A 22,844-nucleotide genomic window follows, 5' to 3' on the forward strand; every position below is an offset into this window, starting at 1 on the left:
CCTAATTCTTCTCAATAATCTGTATTTTTTTATGTTAAAACTTTTTAACAGATTTCTTATCGTGAAGGTGTTATAGATTTCGAAAATAACACACTGTATAATTTTCAGCTAGTCATCGGCGATGCATCGCTGATTGATTCCAAACTCCACAGCTTGGAACATCGACGCTGTCGGTTTTATACAGGGTATACAGTTGGAGTATGTACAGGAATAAATTGACTTAATACCTTCTTACCCGTCTACCATCGGAACAGAATAGATGTCGTGAACCTCTACGTCATTGATACGTCATCCATAAAAAGATTAGCGTCGAAGCGAATTTGTATGTATTGTTTGAATGTTTTAACTAATTATGTTCGATTAATTCGATGAAAGCAAAGTCACAAATAAAAGTTAGTTTAATATAAAGTTATTAACATGGATTTCGGTAACCTTATATCTCGATATAAATTCGACAGTTTTCCTGAAATAATATTAACTTAGTATGATTTAAATTGTGTGTAAAAATTAATTATTATTCTATTAATTCATTTGAACCTCATCGCCGTTAATATTATGAATATCACTAGAATACTATATACTATGATATGTGTACAGTTTTGATAAATAAATAAATAAATAATATTATATTAAAATCTTAAGCAAAATATAAAAAAGTAAGGTTAAAGTCGATGTACACTTGAAGTATTCAAAGTTACAACATAATATTTTCATTATATCAGGCTTAAATGTTCTATTCGTATAGTTAAAAGAAGGAGATTATAACATACAAGTAGATAACGAGGGTCAAAAAGACCGAAGGATTAAAGCTATTGGCTGACTGCCCATCCAATTTTCTTTGTTGACGTCTCCTGGGAGCTAAACTAAGATTATCTTAACAAAGCAAAGAAGCGCTAACTTCGCGCGCCCTTAGAAACAATATAATCTATTGAAGGATCTAGCAGGAGCACAATACTTTTTCCCCGCATCTCGGCCCAATTTTTATCTCGGAAAAACATTACCGACTTAATTATCTAATTAAACGAAATTATCGTTAAATTTGTTAAAATGATAAGACAATCTCGCGCTTACAAAACGTTTCTTGTTTTGATTCATTTTTTTTTTAGAATTGTAAGAATAATTTGATTGTTTTCTTTTAGATACTAGCTAGCATTTAACCGTGTTTTGCAGCTTTACCTTAGAAAACTTATGATGCATAATTTTTTAAAAACAAATCAAAATAGTTAATCATTTTTCTGGTGGTAGGGCTATGTGCAACTTAATCTGGGTAGGTACCACACGCTCATCGGATTATCTCTCGCCAAACAGTTATACTTAGTATTATTGTGTTTCGTTTTGAAGGGTGAGTGAGCAAATGTACTACAAATACAAGAAACAAAACACCTTAACTCTGAAGTTTAGTGGCGTATTGGCAATGTAAGGAATGGTTAATATTACTCACTGCATTATCCTATCCGTCTAACTATATTTGAATAAAATTCATTCTATCTAATAAATGGTTATTTATCAATTAACAGAAACGTCAAAGTCTTATAGAAGTATATTATATATGGAAATGATAATTATTTTTCCTTTTTCTGGATTACTAAGTCATTATTAAATAGCGCAATATTCGTCTGGTCATTATTATTATTAAATATTAAAATACAAGTTGAATAAAACTACAGGTTCATTAACTTTATCAATCAGGGAAAAAAATTGAAATAAATCATCAACGTCTCGAAGCAGGCATAGGTTAAAATTGCTGCGCGCAGGGAAGTGAGAGCTCCTGTGCGCCAACGTACAGCGAGTATGTTTTGATTTTCACACAGTCACGAAAATCAATGCACAATGTTGTCTCGTAGACTCGTCGTCGTCTGATACCTGCATGATACTCTGAATGCCTTGCGTTACGCTCAGATTGATACCAGCCAACAGAATAAAATTAATTCAACTCATTGCGCTTTTAAAACCATTGTTTGATAAATAAAACTAAACGTCTAAAATGGAATTAACTGGAAATAGAATGATGTCAGATTTGTCTGCGCAAATACAACTTTACTATATATTTCTTCAAATTGGCACAAAAACTCTAATAACGTGTTTTCGAACTTTCAAAACAAATTAATCTGTAATGTTATCTTTTCTTGTTATTATATCGTCATATTATGTTATTATAAAAGACGACGTCATTGATGTAAAATACAAAAATATAATTAATCTTTTATTTGATCTAATATTTCTTGCTTTTGAAGTTGAAAATTAGTTAGAATTAACAAAAAAATGCCATAGCGTGACTGTCGACACTCGTAGCGTGAGTATAAATTAAATTTTTTCGTTGTGTACTTAACAACTTATTTAAAATTGTTGATTTGTATGATTTATTTTAATGGGTGTGCTGGTCTAGATACCAGGAGGTAGAACACGTTGAACTTAATCGAAGAACGCGGATTCAAAATCGACCAACGTAAGTCGAATCAAATTACTTTTTCAATATGAGGAATACATTTTTTATTCAAATTATATTTTATATAAATTTACAAATTTTTATTGCTTATTTAAACTCGATGGTACGAAGCAAGCTTATAATCAAGAAGACTATGTACAGTGCAATGACAAAGACACACGAGTATGTTCTTAAAGAGCTAAATCTCCCCAGGACAATGAAATTGTAAATAAGGTGGCAAGAATTTCAATCACCTGAAAACTATCATCGTATAATTATACATCGTACGATAACGATGAACGTCATCACATAGCAGGCGACATAAATGCTATATTGAAATGCAATTATTTAAGTGAACTCACAGAAACAATATATAACAAAATATTTTTACTATAACAGTATATTGATAAAAAATATTCTGTAATTAAAATATCAGTTTTAACAAGGCAAAGAATATATTGACGTAGGTCGATTACAATAGTGACCCATCAACTTTAGGGCTACTTTGTAATATAACGAACCGTACTAAACCGGCTCTTGTGTTGCTCAGAGTGATTCCGCTATCAATTCCATTTTTTTACAGTGGATTAATATTGTAATCCTCGCGACCACTGCAGGGTTAACGGTCTGCCGCTGTGCTTGTAATTTCGTTATATACAATCCAGCAAGACCGAATAGCCGTCGAGCCGACCAAATTAATGACCGGCGGACAATTCGAATAGCTGTAATACAAGGTTATATCGCTTTGAGGATCATCCCACAAACTACAAGCGTCCGTTAACGACCCTCAGTTAAATACCGGCCGTGGTATCACGTTCAAACTTAAAGGAGTCGCTTGAAAATTTTCTAAGCCATACACAATAATGGCAGCCGAATAATTTAGCTGAGCTTATTCATTAATATAGTTTAGGTCATTTTTAAAATCTTAAAAGCAAAAATAATCAATTTCTAATCTTGCAAATACTTGAAAAACAAAAATGTAATCCTTTTTAAGTAAGTTCAATTTAATAATGTCTAATTCATTTTCAGCCAACAATTTTCTCTTTATAGGATAAATAATAATACATTAAAAATATTAGTCCTCTGTGCGTTGTTAAACCAATACTATTGTGATGAAACTTTAGTGAGTTCTACGTAGGAGTAGCTTGATAGTTCAAAATATGGAGTTATTTTTTGTATGCCTGTCTTTCAATATAAACGTAATATTTATTATTACATAATTCTACCCATGTGAAATCGATACGGGTAGCTAGTATTTTATTAAAATAAAAACAAAAGTCTTAACCAAATGGATATCGCGATGTAATTCCTAAATGTACTTAAGTGGTAAACTGTTCCTCAATGCTTGTTTCGATGCGGGTATCCTCAATTAATGGCGCATTCTCAACCTCCTCTGAGCTTTCTCTTAATGATGTTTAATATTACTTGCAGCGTACTGTCAATAAATAAATATGTAATCATTTAAATATTTTAAAATAGAAATGTTGGATTTAAAATTATATCATTGAAAATATAAGTACATAAATATTTACAAGCTAAAATTATTGTTTTTTAATTTGATAATGTCAGTAGACTGGCAAGGCACTGTAAGAATTATAAACCATATTCGTCGATTTTCTTGATCGTATTTGATAATTAATTAATCGTATGAGGTATATTGATGGAATAGACGAGTAATTTTTATAAAGTATATAGGATGAGGAACGCGGCGATCCATTGGCGAATTTTGGGAGTGTCCTATATCAAGCAGTGGATTATGATTGGCTGATGATAATGATGATGATTGTATAAATAATAAATACTCAGTGTATTACTAGTTCTTCTCGGTATAATCGATATTCCGAACCAGTAGAAGCTTGTGTTTTATTAATTCTTGGAAAATAAAAATTGGCATATAAGTGTCACGCTGCTGGGGCTTTTCGCAGCAAACGATTTTTTCTCGTAGCACGTAATTTGGATATTGTTGATATATTTTTAAGTATTCATTCGAATGTTATAAGTGTAAGATAATTTGAATCTATATTAAATGCCGAAGGTGACTTACATATTTATCTGAATAAGAATTAATAATTAGTCGGGGAAAATGTATAGTTTTTTAATAACAAAAACACATTTTTATTTTAGAGTTTTTTATTAATTTACTTTAGAAGATCGAAGTGCTTTATTTTTTAATATGGTTTTTCAGAACCTATGATTTTTAGTACATTGTTTTGATCCCCTAAGACCCAGCGTTAACCATGTAAACGTATTAAAGCAGTTTTTTTGACAAAATACCATCGTAGTTCAACCATTTTGTACAAAGCATATACACAAATCTTCCTCGTTTATCGTTCTTTCTATTAGTAAATTAATTTTAAAAGGAATAAGTGGAGATACAGATAGAAACAAAAAGTGACACTATTTAAAGATTTATAAAATGCTACACTAAAAAAATCCGCTGATACTATCCGTTCTTTCGAGATCGGGAACATTATTCCCAATTGGGGTGGTAGTTTTTTCTTAGGTTATTATAACAAGCTTTCAATATATTTTTAAAAATACAAACAAACCCGTTTGAAGTAATTATAACAACAAATCGAATGTAATTTTGTCTCTATGAAAGTTATGTTGAGATTAATAGTTGTTGAAATTGCTTTCAATAGACCAGTAAAAAAGATAATAAATCAGACGAAAGAGGTTTTTTTTCGTTTCAGATTTATCTCACTAAATTCAAATCGAAAATCCATCTCCTATCCTACAGCGCTCTGATCCCATATGATTAATGCTTTGAATTATTTCTAAAGGGCTTTAGACGTCTTATATAATAACAGCTTCGATTTGACAATTTATACGTAAGTATATTAATAATTTTATTCAGTAAATTTAAGTCAAGATTAATTGAAATAAATTTGAAATTCAAAAGCATACTATGTAATTTATCCGATCAATTCGTGCCAACACTTTTTGCTTCGCTTAAACCAAGAAGCGGTTTTCAACAAATTTTAAAACAAAATTACACGAAACAATTAATCACCACTTCGACGAGCAACTTCGTTTGTAAACGTCGAAAATATGTAACATTCTGTTTATTGTAGAACTGCTCATTGGCAAAGAACTCTTCTGCTCAAAGATATTGGTAGTTAATTCCCTGATAGTGTTTTCCTTCGCGGCCAAGCACGAGATGAATTATTATGTAAACACGAATTAAACACATGAATACTCAACGATACTTGTCAGTATTTATCTCGTAATCTTTGCCTGAGTTTCAAGTGTTTTGACAAGGCTTGGATATCTGGTTTTGTTTCAGGTAATGGTAGTCATGACCATCGTAAAAAAAATATGCCAATTCTAACTTAATTGAAATGTTATATGTGTTTGCAGTTACATTGTCTTACTCATCCTTCAAACTGGAATAGAATATATGATGAGTGGGTTGTATCTACCCATACGGGTTTGCACAAAACTCTACTACTGAATTAAATTGCCTGTCTGCTCTCCTTAATCAATTAATTTAAAAAAAAAATGTCCGTTTAACAGTCTTCAATTTAAAATATTATAACTGAATTTAATCGGTGTAAAATTTCGATTACTTATTGAATTTCAACTGAAAGTTATTTTTACTAATATATGTCGACCAGCTATATATAAGTAGTGTTATTGAGATTGACATACCAAATTATTACATTCGATAAATGATATTCTTGAATTATGAATTAATATCACAGTTTTGCTCAAATGAATATCAGATATTATGATGACGGGGACGGATTAATTATGACCATTTCATTAAAATTATTTAATGAATTAAATGACTATTATATCAAAGTATTCATCCTGTAATAAATGTACAGTTATACATAAATAATAATTATATTGCTGTAGAAATTAAGCCTGATACTATTTGTATGAGTATAATTTGTAAAAGTTGATTTTCTTTAAATCCAAAGCGATCACTCATGGAGAATGTTTTCATATATTAAGTTTACTTTTTTCAAATGTGCTCGTCAATAAAGATTATTTTGTTGTTGTGAAACATTATAATGTTTATAAGAAAAAAAATATTTAGAACTAATGTATAATATTTAAAAATTATTATGTTTAAATTAAAAAAAAAACGTGACTATACTTGCAAAGATATTCAAATTGTAATTTGCATATCCGCGGTGTGCGTACCGCCATTACAGATGTTGCAGTCCCTTCGCCCCTAGTTTCGGCCCAGTTTTTAGGACAAACTTCTCAAATATGTGCTTTAGAGATAAGGGTCGGGCACCTGCATCATTTGCCTCTAATGGCACATTATGGCAGACAGTTTTAAAGAACATAGGGTCGGACAACAGATGCCGTATGGACAAGGGTTAAATGGAATGAACTGACTTGTCTTACAATTAATCTTCTTCACGTTACGCCATTTTTCAGGAGATTTATGACTTTAGCTTTATTATTGCTTAATAAAATCATTTTGACGTTGCCTCGATGTTAAATGTTGAAACAAGATAATTCACTCCAAGCCGGTTGATGTACAGATATATTTCTCTTATTTATAATGGACAGTTATTAATGAATAACTTTCAATTAAATATAATTTTGATCGAATAACTGAAAATAAATTATTAATTAGCGGAGTAAATTTTAAGAGTGTTTAATCAGATCTTTTTAAGATAAAATAAAAAATGAAATGGTTTTCAAAAAGAAAAGAAAAGTTTGTACATATATTTTTAATTCTCTTGCGGTATAACGGTTTTTCTCAATTTGTTAGATACATTACAATTTCATTATTATTCGATATTATTGTGTTTTTATTCGAAGCGAACATTAATGCACATATTTACAGTAGTTTGTAAGCGTATCGAAGTTCATTTTAAATTCAACTTATTTATTTGTACACCTACTTAAGTAACTAGTTAAGTACCGGGGGCGCTACCGAAGGTTTTTAAAAAGAAACCAAGGAGTCTCGACGACAGTTTTATTCAGACTGAAAATAAATCTAATACAATATTCCTAAGTCCTTATCTCTACGGATGGCTGTCGCCGGGCGCTAGTCATAACATCCCGGCGTTACCGCGACTGCTGTATCAGCGTAGGCCGCCCATGGCGAATACTCGCTAACAAGATGTTATAATATTTGGGACAGATACTGCATGCATAACTCCTCCCCCCATAAGCACGAAATTATCGGAGGGATGATTATCATTAGCATGATTATTTTCATTTCGATGATTTCGGCAGAAACAATATTTTACGATACTTCTATAGTTATGTGCTATGATTATACAGGCGCTTAAGACTATAATTATACTAGCTGTTACCCGCGGCTTTGCCCGCGTAGAATATGAATATATTTATAAATTTATTTAAAATATTACGTTAATGTAAGACCTCTTTGTATATGACATTAGTAGGTATTTCAGCCCTTAGGGTAGAATATTTAGAAACGCTTAACTACGTATCTACTCATTTTTAAACAGTAGTCCAAAAATAAAGTTCCCTGCTTCTAAGTTCAAAAATGACGGACTTCCAGACTAACCTATATACGAAATGTCAACCCTTATTTCACCCCCTTAGTGGTAGAATATCAAAAAACACTTAAATACGTATTTACTCATTTTTAATCAGTATTCCAAAAACAAAGTTTCATGTTTCTATCTTAAAAAATGACTGACTTCTATACAAACTTTCAACCCTTATTTCACCCCCGTAGGGGTAGAATATGCAAAAACGCTTAGATAAGTATCTACTCCCTTTTAATTAGTATCCCAAAAATAAAGTTTCATGTTTCTAACTTTAAAAATTACGTACTTTCATACAAACGTTCAACCCCTATTTCACCCCTTTAGAGGTAGAATTTCCAAAATTCCCTCCTTAGCTGGGTGTCATGATATGTTAGTTTATAAGTATACAGCTTAAAATATAAGTTTTATGTTTCTAGTTTTAAAAATGGCAATACTTTCAACAACTTACAACCTTTCATCCCCCTTTTCAAACCCTTACAGCATTTTTTTCCAAATAAAAAGTATATAGCCTATGTCCTTTTTCAGGCTCTAGAATCTTTGTGTACCAAATTTCATTTAAATCGGTCCAGTAGTTTTGGCGTGAAAGCGAGACAGACAGACAGAGTTACTTTCGCATTACTATGGATAGTATGGATATAACACTAGAGTGCCGACACTCACACTTTTCACGTTAACTACCATTTCCTTGTCGTTATTCACTTCACTTTTGCTAACTTCTAATAGATTATTTAATTATTGTAGATTTATTAATTCACTAGTGTCCAAATTAATAGGCTTGCGTTGTAGTCGTGGCTCGATGGCTGCTACATCAGGAAGATTGTTAATCGGTAACTTTAAGAAGTCAATTTTACTCGTAGTAGTATAATGTATTAATTTTCACACAGAAAACATCTATAAAACTATTACATGATTGCACTATTAGTAAAGACTTAATGTGTAATATAATATGGTCATCAAAAGAAAAACAGGTCAAGTACTGGCTATCCTAGCTAGGCTAAATTAAATAGCCTGTGTTAAGGATAATCAGTCCTCTCCCGGAAAGTTGAGATAATTAAAATACATTAGAGATCTATCGCCTGGATATTACAAAACGTATCTTATGTAAAATGTTTATAGGTAAATAATTAATTAAATTAAAATAGGTAATAATTAAGAGGTGTGATTTTTTTATGTCTTTTTTTGTGGGTGCGGGAGTGTTCGTGCGTTTTACTGTATATGCGTGTGCGTGCGTGTGCGTGCGTGCGTGTGCGTGCGTGTAAGTGTGTGTGGGTCAGTAAAAATTAGGTTATAGAAGTAATATATTTTTCTATTTCATCGTACGTCTTGTTAAGCAGGAACGCAAATACCATTTATATATAAACAGTTCTGCATTCAGCTTATTATACAAGTAAGGACCAAGATAATAACCGAATCGTTTAGTGAAAACAAATTTTGGAGTGTGTAAGCAACAAATGTTATTTTTGCGTCGTTTGTCAATAGCAGTGTACGGAATCCTCTTATGTTGGTATATAATTAAATTGAATACGAATAATTTTCTTACGCTTAGAACCCCACAATTTTAGTATAACAGATTGGTTGGATAGAGATGTGGCCGAAAAGTTGCCACCTTTAAGATGGCACGTTGAGCAATTTCTAAGGGTTTCATAGTAGTTTTTGGTGCACCACCCCAACATGAGATGCAGTATACAATGAGAGATTGGCATAATGCATAATAAATTTTTTTAATCACTGAAAAATTAGCAACATGTCTTAGTGTTTTAAAAATATAAATTAATTTGCGCACTCTGCCTGTCAGTAACTCTATATGATCTTTAAAATTTAAATGCTTGTCAAGAACAATGCCAAGATATTTAATTTTTTCAGAAGATGTTATAGATGGACATTGACAGCTTGGGTTGTTTTTATTGGAACAAGAGTGAAGTTTGAGGAATAGTGGAGTTTTTGGTTGAGAGTTTGAAGGAATGGAGAAAGTTACGAAATTAGTTTTTGTAGCGTTGATTGTAAGGTGCAGAGAGTGGATGTAATGCAGGACGGAGTTCAGTCCATTCTGGGCTATAGTTTGGAGTTCAGGCCAAGATTTACCGATGAAGGTAATAGCGGTATCGTCAGCAAAGGAGACAATTTGTCCATTGGGTATATGAAATGATCATGGGAAAATTTACGTGATCTTCTTGATTTGTAGACTCGTGGAGATCAGGCTCTACATTTTCAAAATAAAAATTGTGAAAGGCATCCTGTTAGCTATTTTCAGTAAAATATAAATTATTTTCACAGTTCGCGTAGTCAGGCTGATAATCATAGTCTTGAAATATTTGGGATTCATTATTATCGTGCATATAAAAAATTTTGTTTTCGTCATAATTATGTGTAATCATGTTTTCCCTCAGGGGACGAGCAGTGCGCATAGAAACGTCACTATCTTGTGTGTGGGATAAATTACGTTGTGGTTGATTTTGTGATGGTATACCGAATTTAAATTGCTGATTTGGTGCGTTAAAATTGGTTATGTTCTGTGTATTATCAAATTGAGGTCTAAATCGTTGTTGAGGTTCAACACCAAACTTAAAATTGTTGTGGTTCTGTGGACTACCATAATTTGGTCGGTAACCTTGCTGATTCTGGATACCAAAATTTGGTCTGTAGCTTTGCTGATTCGGAATACCGAATTTAAATTTAGCTTGAGGCTGTGATACATCAGGCTTAAGGAAAGTTTGGTTTGGTACACCAAACCTATAATTATTGAAAGCGGGTCTAAAATTATTTTGAGGCGTTTGTGGAATTTCAAACTTAAAGTTTTGTCTAACAGGAGAGCCAAATTTATTTGAATTCACATTAGGATTTATTTGAGACTGACTTTAAAAGCGTTATTCGCAATTAAAGTATTTTGATGTTTTATAGGGTGTTTTGTGTTGTTTTTATTTTTAGAGTTATATTGAAATTGAAAATTAACTTCTTCCATTACGACACTGAGAGCACTTTCCAAACTTGTGCAATTCCTTAGCCTTACTATTCGGATAATGTCTTCTGGCAAATTAAATAAAAACACGTTAAGACACAAATTATTGTAAATAATCATTTTTGCAGCTTTCATTTCCTCATTAGCAAGCAAGTTGACCTTGGAGTAAAGAGTGCTACGAATTTGTTGAATTCTATTACAGAATTTCAAATAACTTTCATTAACATTAATTTTTAAATTTTCCAACTCAGTTGCCACGCAATCTTCCGATCTGGAGTCCCCAAAATGTTGAATAAAAATAGTTTTTAATTGTTCCCAAGTAATTATGTCTTCCCTCTCACTTAGTATTAAATTTAACTCACTTAGTATTTAATTTATCTCACGTAGTAATAAAGCCGCAGCTCTACCACATAATCTACTAGTAATAGCATGAAAAATATATGTTGCCTGAATAGCATTATTCCGTCCATTAAAATTTCTTAATATGTACTCACTTTTCTTAATAAATAAATTTAATATATTTTTATCACCATCAAACTTAGGAATTAAATTTAAAATATCCTTAGGGATCATTTGGAAAGTTGCTCCGCTTTGGTCCGATATTTTTATAGTTATTTTATTTAATTTAATCACTTAAAACACTAAAACATAAAAACTCGCTCATAAAATATGTCTGCCAATTTCGTGCAGAAGTCAAATAACTTTTAACGACTTTTAGTTTTAAAGTTACGCAATAAAGTCCTACAGAAACAACACAGGAAATAACAAGGACGAGACAGGATAGTAAAAAGGTCTACTTACAGTCTGCTCGATCCCATGCCTACCCGTAGAGCTGTTTGTGTCGTGGACAGTAACCTTCAGCGCCAGGTAAATTTAACGTATTTATTTGTTTCGAGAATACCCGGATCCGCGCGTGAGACCAATTTTCGTGTACTCGAATACAGCGTTAAACCCGGCGGATATCCTACCAGGCTGCGCCGGTTAAGTACCGGGGTCGCTACCGAAGGTTTTTAAAAAGAAACCAAGGAGTCTCGACGACAGTTTTATTCAGATTGAAAATAAATCTAATACAATATTCCTAACTAAGTGCTTATCTCTACGGATGGCTGTCGCCGGGCGCTAGTCATATCATCCCGGCGTTACCGCGAATGCTGTATCCGCGTAGGCCGCCCATGGCGAATACTCGCTAACAAGATGTTATAATATTTGGGACAGATACTGCATGCATAACTAACTACTTTGAAATTAAGCAATATTATAGAAGTAAGTTTCAAGTATCAGATATATATAGAGTAATTTAAATTTTAAATTGAAATCTTCAATCATACTCGAGTAACAGTGTCTTGGTATTGCAAGCAATAAATAAAAATGAGAGCAGTGTCGTGATGGATACTGCCCTAGGGTAATCATAGCGGTAGTGCTTATAAGTGAAAAAGCTTGTTTCGCCGTAAATAATTATTTTCAATTTACAATTTTTATATGAATGTAGAAAACATTACTTTAATAATACGAGTATATAAACTGTGTTTGAAAAACAAAATCCACGTTAAATCTTATAATAATCATAAATAGCAATAAATATTAATTAAAATACATGTACATAATACAGATAAAATCCTACAAATATATATGGATGTATTTGTAAATAATTAATATAAGGAAAAAACAATTTCTTGCTGAGTATCTATCAGACAAGTACCAGGGCAACAGAAAATGAAGGATGTCAGTGTTCCGTAAACTATTAATTAAGGCCCCCGGTCATCATTCGACAACAAGACAGCAGCTGTCTACCCACACCCTTACCTTCTGCGAATGACGGGTTTTTTTTGGTCATTCCAACAATTGGACCTTTGCTAAACAAATGTTCAGGAAATATACCTACAGTACATTTAATGTAGGTTTGTTTTATATCAAAGAATTTATGTTACTAATATTCCTTATATTTAAAATATATTTCATTATTGGTGTTTTTGTTTTTTAATATAAATATAAATGTGACTGTGCGCTGAGACGGTCCGTTGTCACTACTGAACCTGCACGTTTTTGGTTATAATCATCCACATGTATATTCAATAACCCGCATTGGAGCAGCGTGGTGGAATAAGATCTACCTTTTCAAAAGGAGAGGAGGCCTTAGCCCAACAGAGAAGTTTTTAAAGCCTGTTACTATAATATAAAATTGTTATTTATTATGGTATTTTGCAAATACTTAAGGAATTTCTGAGTTGTGTCATTATCAAGTGGCTTTTACGTTCAATACGACCGTTAAATTGTAAAGGCTTTGTCGTTTCGGAAACAACGACTCCGTTTGATCCTTATCATATATATCTATAAAAATCGCGAATACAGAGGTCGATGTTGTGTAAACGTGTTGTGACTTTTTCCTTCCAGTATTCGGAAAATAATCCCAATAGAAACTGTCTATTACGTGAAGCGATAACACGAGGATATTGTTTTCAAACGATTCAAAAAAGGTGGAGGTTATTATTCTTTCGTCGGTTCTTCTCAGATCCGAAATGTTAATTTCTGTACCGGTGGTAGATTTTTGACTATCAATAAGCGAGTGGAACACTTTCATATTGAATAATGATTTTTGACTTTGACTTTTGATTTTTGATTTATGTAGCGAGAATACAAGAAGATATGTATTTAGATATACAAGAATATATTGTTAGCGATTATCTGTGGACCTTAATGTCGGGTATACACGTCGAAGCTGTTTTCTTTTTGATTCACCAATTATTTGCGTGCGCTTACTACGTAGTCGTTTTATCTCATAGTAAAATATTAAAATACATTTGAATAGTTCATTTCATGACCTGATAAAATGTCTTAAGAATCGTATATGCAAAAAATATTGTAAATTTTTTTCTTATTTTTTTTTTTTAAGTTTCGGAAAATATTTCATCCTTATTGCTTTGTTTTGAGCCAGTGTAACTACAGGTATAGGGTACGTAACATCTCTCGTAATAGCTCTTAAAATTGATGGCGCATTGATAATAACATAAGGAATGGTTATGTTGGTGGTGACTCCTTACCAACTGGTACCGTATGTCTTCTTCGCTTACGTCTGTCATAAAAAAACTTAAATATTGTTTTAGTTTTTAAAGTTTTAATATAAAATAATTTATTTACAACAGTCGTAAAAGCAAGTCTAGCAAAATGTGAGATGTGTAAAGACGTAAACAATCAATCTTATATATTAATAACGTAAGCCGATTTTTGTCCCAGTGATTATGGGACGATAGCTGCACATAAAAATCGGTTATGGTCTCATTTTGAAGAGCCGTATATATCCACCCGTAGATGTGCAGAAAAATAAAAAGGATTCATGATTGCAATTTAATAAATTGTTACGATTTAACAAAGAATTAATTTGAGAGAGCGGATAGAAGTTACTGGCCACGTAGAGAGCGAAGCTATGTATATAAAAAAAAAAATGTAAATCGTGCGATCAGACATCGTCAGTTTACAATGAAATTAAATTAAAAAAAAACCTGTCATAACTTTCGAAATTTGTAAAAAATCTATTGAATAAAAGAGAAGTTTCACGTGCGTTAACTAGTTATAATTTAATGTTAAACAAAATTTCTTTTGCGTCGGAATAGTTTCAACTGAACGTTACATGTAAAAACGTTGCACTCATTTCGACCTTGAATTGTTATTCTTATCGCATCCAAGGATATTTTCAAGCAAAACAAATGAAAAATGTAGTATATGGAATGTCTTCAGAATATTTCCACAAGTTTAAGAATACGGTTGTTATAAAGATACGATTCTCTAGCTAGAGATGTGCGCTGTTCGCGAGAATTGCTTGTTTAACATATTTTCTTTCTCGTTTTCGTTTATTGTAACGTTCTACACGTGACACGTCTGAATTTCTCTGTTACAATACGATTTCTTATTTCGCCAACGACTTTTCGTGTTAAATTCGAAATTTTTCAAGTTGAAGAGGTATATTAAATAATAAGTGCTCAATGCGATTGACATGTTGTGCTTTTTGATAGGGTTTTATATAATTTCTAGATACAAATCATCAAAGTCGTCAAATATTTAGCGTTATATAGGAAATTTCTTGTATTGCTGACTGGTGTTTCGATTTGAAGGGCAAGTAAGCCTGTTAACAAGGATTGATGGATTGATTAATATTTTTTATATTGCCAATGTATATGTTCAGAAGTGACAACCTACAAGGTTAATACAAATCCGTGAGGGATTCGTATTAACCTTGTGGAGTCACATTATAAAAATATTGTTCTATTTTATATAGATACCTTTACGTGGATATTGTTGTTTATATAGAAGCCGAATTTACTTATTTTTTTTCGTTTTTCGAAATTTTATTGTAATCGATCACAACATATAATACTCTGATACAGAATAGACCGAGATTAAGCAACACGGAATTCTTATGGAAGGTTGTTCTCAGGCAGGTGCATTTAATGTGTCTCTCTTTTCGTTTTTTAAGGAAAATATGATCTATGTTTTTGGGAAACGACTAACATATATTATGTTAGTGGACATGTTTACGTAAATACATAAACATTTATTTGATCCAATTGTGTCGTGCCAATCGTGAAGTTTTATAGAGTTTTTCAAAAAATATTTAATGGAATATGGAATTCAACAAATGAAGTGCATTTTAAAAATTAAGAGATAAATTTGAACCAATTTAACCATTTTAAATCTTTGAAGGTAAATGACTTGCGAATTATTCGGAAACTTTTGATTAGACATGCAGATAGAAGTCACGTCAACTTGTATTTTGAGAGAGCCAGACAACACAGAATTATACAACTCACTTAGACGTTATCGTCCAGACAGACTCATGCGTCTTATGCACGTACTGCAAGACATTGACGATAGGATAAGCATTGTGAAAGCCACCTTTCTACGGAAAACACTACACAAACTACATATAGTTCGAAAACAAGGCCTCACATCACTCCTCACAGCAAATACATATACATAGACCACAGATGATAGTGCGATGAAAGAGGATAACGGTGCTGATGATGAAAGTGCATGATAATTATCAAACAAAAGCTTCTATAATTTCTAACTGTTTTTCAGAACAACCGATATTCAATTCCATGCATATTTTTGTAGCTAAATCTGATGTATCCGAAGATTGCAATTTCCTGTCAGATATTGTTATGCCAAGTGCATCAATAGATCACGAAGACGGTCAGTCTTACGTAGGTTGCTATGTCCAATCAGCTTAGTCAGAAACTACGGATAGAAGATTTGCTAACGTCGCTTACAAAGAAGTTCTCATTTAAATTTAAAAAGATAGATTTAATTTAATTTTAGTGAAACTCGAGAAGATAAGATTACTTTAGTGAAGGGTATATTCCAAATATATTTCATTTGAAAGATTATATTATAATATAATACTAATATTATTTAAAGATAAATTTATTTTAATTTGTTTTTCCTAAAAATCGTAAAATATATTTTCAGATTGATTTAGGATTTTCATAATATTTTAGTTGATAATTTCAGGACGAAAATATAGAATACATTTGATATACTGCTTAAAATGTCGACGTAGTCGGAAAATTATCAGCATAAACGTATCCAAGTTTAATGGTGAAAATTTTTATATGAGGGATTGGTTGCTCTTTAAAATGTCTATCGGAATGTCAATAAGAGCAAATTCCAATTTATTATAGATAAATCACAGTAACCATTTCTATGTTTAAAAAATTGGACTATATTACTTTTATTTTTATTTTATTTGATACAAAGTATGAATGAAATTAAATTAATAGTATGTTAATTTTAAGCGTTTAACGATGATGAATATTGTCTTTTACACAATGCAATTTGTATCAGAAATAAAATATTACGGGATCAGTATTTGTGAATCCTTTGATAGAATCGTATAAGTTAGTTGCAAGTTGAAAATTAAAACATTTCTTCTTGTTTCAGATAATTAAAGAGTATTACATGCACATGTTAGAATGGCCGAGATGGCCCAGTGGTTAGAACGCGTTCATCTTAACCGATGATTGCGGGTTCAAACCCAGGCAGGCACCACTGAATTATCAAGTGCTTAATTTGTGTTTATAATTCATCTCGAGCTCGGCGGTGAAGGAAAACATCGTGAGGAAACCTGTATGTGTCTAATTTCAACGAAATTCTGCCACATGTGTATTCCGCCAACCCGCATTGGAGCAGCGTGGTGGAATATCCTCCAAACCTTCTCCTCAAAGGGAGAGGAGGCCTTTAGCCCAGCAGTGGGAAATTTACAGGCTGCTAATGCTAAATGCTAATGTTAGAATTATTCATAGTCAATCAGAAGATTTCTACTGATTTAGCAATAGCATGTTACAGTCGACTTACTCCATAATAAAAGTTCAAACAGGGCCATTTTGCGGCTGACTTCCTCTGTCTAGTACCCACTTTTGCTCTTATTTATTACTCGGAGCGAACGTGCTCAACGCGAATTTGTTTTCATAATATTTCTTACGAGCACCGCTTGAGCATTATGTGTTTAGAACACATTCTATTTTAAACCTAAAACTTAAGATCCTTGAATATAAAATCGCATGGATCGCTGGATTATAAGTACATTTGTCTACTTATTTACTTTATTGCGACATTTTATAATATTCTACGTTTGTGAGATAAGATGCGAGACTCATCTGTTACATGGAAGTGCTTTTTAAATCATAAGATTGTTGTTTTTTCTTACAACGGATTTAGTTATTTATTTTTAAATCGAAGTATGTTTGTGTACTTTACTCATTTTATTTTCGATACCAATCATATATTTGAAAAACAATTTCATAAATTATTAAACTCGGTATTGTTCCGTCATCCTATTTTCCTGGTGATGTCTTTCAGACTCGCCTGGTACTGATTACCTTTTCCGTTTTCCACCATTAATCATTAACAATTTGTTTTTCGGTTGAAAAGTTGAAAGAAACTGTTCAATTACAAGCACTCTTGAACATCAACCTAATGATCTAAGATGTTATGTCCATATTGCCAACTAGTTAATTTAGCCTTAAAATTAACAGCAAAGTCATTTCACTAAACGTCGTTGAACCAGCGGCTTGAATGACATTATGCCATTACAACTTACGTTCATAGAATAGGGCACCTAACCATTAGTATATTTATATTACGTAAAATAAATATATTTTATGTAATGGCCACCGATGTTAGGTGGTCACCACCATCCATAGACATTGCTGCTGTTAGGAATATTAACCATCCTTTACTTTGCCAATGCGCCATCAACCTTGGGAACTAAGATGTTGTGTCCCTTGTGCCTGTAGTTACACTGGCTCACAGCAATACCAAGATTGCTGCTTGGCGGAAGAATATCTGTAATAATATATATTCTAAAAATATTCATACTGTACATTGAAAATGCATGCAGTGGCCGTCCTTAAGTGTTAGTATTTTATGTAATGTTTTGAGTGTAGGTATTTTTATTGTTACAATGTGTAAATATTGCGATTGCTTTTAATAAATAATAAAAGTGTCCTTGTGAATATTAAAACGTTTTTAAAATACGTCAGAACCATACCTGAGTTTTTTTTACAAAAATATACGCTTGGTTTTTGTTATGAATGTTTATATTTAATACATTTTCATGTTTTTTATCACGCAAAAACAAAGTTCAGTGGGCTGAATAGAATAAACGGCTCTAAAACCCAGATAGTACCTACTCGTACCGTTTGTAATAGTGTTTTCTTCAAATGATATTGTTGTCATATGAAACATTATTTGTTATTTATTATTCATTTATTACAATATTCTCGTTTAAAAATACATTATTTACAAAAGGGAAAAATCTTATTTCGAGATAATATTTTATACTTTTATTTCTCTTTAAGTAAATGTTGTATTTTTGCTTAAAGTGAATACGGCGAAAGCCTGAGGCCTATGAACAGACTTTTAGATTGTAATACGGTAGATTTTAATTAAATTATAAAATTTTGAATAAATTCAATCTTATCTTCATCATTAATTTTAATTGTATGTAAATTATACTTATTAACATACTCATAATTTCAACGGAATTATTATTATATTGATTACTTGATTTCGCAAGAAAACATTAAAACATTAAAATTACTTTATTAAAAACAATTTTTCAATATATTATTAAAAGGAATTATAAAATAAAAATAATGGGTTACTTTTTTTATTACACATATTTAGTAACCGTTTCGAATGAAACTAAAATACATTAAACAAAATAGATTTTTAAATGTATTCGTTGAATGCGAGACTCGTGTATGGCACCTGATGCATCCCGTCGCGTCCTTTACGACCCAACTTTCCATTTCAATGAATGTTTCAAAGTCGTTTTTGTTTGTTATTGTTTTCCATTACCGAAGTTCAATGTTTGGGTTGCGGTTGACTGGAATCGGTCTGCGAAAGTCAAACGTTTAACTTCGTATAATATAAATGTAAATAAGTTGATAAATTAAATAAATTACAAAAAGGTTTTCCTTGATTTATGCACTAAATATATATATTTTTTTATATAACAGTGGTAGGTGGACGTGCAAATGTGATTCCTGATGATAAGTGGTCACCACTGCCAATAGACTTTGGCGCTGTAAATTTTAACTCCCAATCGCAACCAACCATGAGAACTAAGAAGTTATGTCGCCTTTGCCTGTAGTTACACTGACTAACTCACCCTTCAAAATGGAACACAAAAATACTAAGTACTGTTCGACGGTAGATATGATGAGTAGATAGTACCTACACAGATGGGCTCGCACGAGTATACTTAAATTAAAATTAGGATAAATGTTTGTTTTGCCAACGGTACTAAAACTTAATCGGTAGGGTTGTACTCGAGCGACAAATACGACGTAAAATATAAGCTCATAATTACAAATTTGATAATGTATGATTTATAATTCTATTAAAAAATACAAGAGGCGACTTAATAATTTTAAACGTTACGTGAAAATAACTTTCATAATATATTTAAAATTAAACATTTAGGTCGACGTGAACTAATAGGGCCACTTGTAAAATTGTTTAACGAACCGAATGAAATCACGTGCAAAGAAACGTACTTGTTTTCAGTAAATTTATGCTCAACATTGCGCTGGCGAGTTACAATATTTTCCATTAGCAATATATTACTCATATCTACACAATCTTAATCTTGTGCAAACAAGAGAATATAATTAAAGGCCGACGGTCGCGCTTTAGCTACCACTATAATTCTATAGGTACCTACTCGCTATAAATTCTGCGGTTAATATAAAACTTGCAGTGTTATTTCAAAAGGCTTATTAAAGAATTATGCACACGGTAGGACTTTTGGCCTAACAACGCGTTCATGAAAGGAATTTAATAATAATGGCGAATTTTTGTTCAGATCCTGTCGGTATGTTGACATCGCTCTTTGCATTATTAACGTCTTTGTACGATGACTTTTGATAGCTTTAAATATGAACGTCTGAAATATTTTTTTACCCCGATTCAATTGTAATTATATAACATTATTTTTATTTATCAATTATAATTTGATTAATTAATTATATTATATATCGATGGATTTATAAAATCTGATAGGCTTCGACAACGAATGTGTTTATTAATAAAGAAAATAATATGATATAAATACAATTTAGTATATATATATATATATATATATATAGTTCTCAGATATACTGTACCTCTCTACCAATGGAAAACATTTTAGAATTGGATCATTAGTTCCGTGATTACCGCCTTCATAGAAAAAAAAAACATTTTACCTCTCCATAACATTAGTATAGATTTTAATTCAGTCTATTAAATAATAAAATTAAAAGGGCAATAATCTTATGTCTTATAAATGATTTTGTTTGTATATATATTCTAAGATGAATCAACAATTCATATGAGTAACGTGTAGATATATATTCAGATCCCCAACCGTTAAATATGTTTATTCGTGAGTCTACGATTAATATTCGTTTATCTAGTAGCTGTAGGTTGTGAATTTTAACGGTCCTGGACTCCAACCCAGAATCAGATTAAAAAAAGAAGACTGAAGAAAGTAGTAGTTTGAAGTTTTGAAGGTCACAGTGTCTTGCCTTTGAAATGCCTTTAAAAGCATAAAAGCCTTATTTCTAAGCTCCCTCTTTTGTTCCAGATTACCGTCCTTTCGGAGTATGGGGATGAAACAAATGCGTACTATAGTAATATATATATCCTCCTTAGTTGATTAGTCTTCGTTCTATTTTTAATTATATTTAAATTATCTGTGACGATGTCTTATACACTCATAAATACCCCGTAAGGATTAAGATTACCTACACTCAATAATATGTCATAATAATATGGTCATGCCTTTACTCAGACATTTCGGAACTATAAAATTCTATATCTATATTGATTATATTGAAAAAATTGAGGTAAACGCATTGATTCGTGATAAGACTTTGTGCAAGCCCGTCTGGTTAGGTACTACTCACTTATCAGATATTCAAACGTTGCAACGGTTTGTATTGTTTTGGTCCGGTTTGATGGACTAGTGAGCCAATGTAACTGCAAACACAAGGGACATAACATCTAGTTTCAATCGTTCCACCGCTAAGAAGTAATGCTTTGTATTTCTGGTTTGAATTAATAAGTTAGTGTATTTACATGCACTAAGGACAGAATATCTTTTATTAGCTTAGCAGCGCATATTAAAGAATTAGAATTGGCTTATATTTCTTATAGTATCAGGTAGTACTTCCCATGGTTGATGAGACATTGGCAATGTAAGGAATTAAAATTTGCAATGGTAACCACGTTATAAAAAAAAACACATGCATTTGCATGTTTGTCAATAACGCTCGTCGGAGACAGACATGTCGAATTTAATTTTTATTTCGTTAAATAATACAAATATTTCTATTTTAATAATGATTATAGAATTTCGAATAAAACCGAAATTGAAAACAAATGGAGCACGGTGCGAACGGCCTTGTCTAAATGCTAGAGATCCTTGTCAACTGGATTAATTCTGTTAAACAACCGAAGTAAATCCAGTCTTAGTCAGATAAGGGCCCCGGAAATTGCTTTAGAGTAGAACTGAGTGGCCATAGCCAGTGGCACCGGCCAAATGGGTGATAGATCGGGGTTTCGCATGACCAGGTAATTGTTACCTCAGTTAAATCCGAGCGGTGGATCGCGTGCGAGCTGCTCTATATACTAATCCAAGAACTTTTATTGTGACACCTTAAGTGAGTCATAGGGGTTAGGCTTTACAAATAAAAATAATAATAATGAAAGATTTTATTTGATAACGTGTGGAATGTTTCGAGCTAGCTGTAGGGGGTAAATTGAGTTGGTTTATTACAGATTAAATATAGAAAATTTTAACTGACTTCACTATGAAAAATGTCACTGAAATAAATGTTCTATTATTCGGTGAAGATTTATCGTAATTCTCTGTCATATTGTATGAGTAGAAAAGGTTTATTTCGTTGTATTTATAAAAAAAAAACAACTGGCTAACTGTATTAAACAGACGACACATCAGACGTACGAATGCTTAGGTTCCGTAGAAAGCGTAATGTATAACATTTTGCCTCGCATTGAAAAATTTATAAATAAATATTGATCAAGATTCTTACTTTTAATATCACTACCTATGCTTACATCGCCAATGACATACGAACCTGAGATGTTATGTCCCTTGTTCCTATATATCAACTTGTATTTTGTAGACCGATGGACCATTGGAGTATTTTCAAAATGCAAAATGATTGCTTCATAATACTTCGTCGAATGCCCGATGACATAGTTAAAACTAGTAAAGTTCGTTTTTGATTGCGCTCAACGAAGCGAACTGTGTTAGATGCATGCACATTTCATTTTGTGTTTGTAACACATCGGCGATTTGCGAAGCTAATGAATTGTGCAACGGTGTCAAAGTTTATAATATTTGATTTAATTATTCTGTACGAATGTATGCCACTGTATTATTGCTAAGAGACTGAGCCGATTTTGA

Source organism: Vanessa tameamea, chromosome 2, assembly GCF_037043105.1.
Source record: "Vanessa tameamea isolate UH-Manoa-2023 chromosome 2, ilVanTame1 primary haplotype, whole genome shotgun sequence".
Classification (NCBI taxonomy): Eukaryota; Metazoa; Arthropoda; class Insecta; order Lepidoptera; family Nymphalidae; genus Vanessa; species Vanessa tameamea.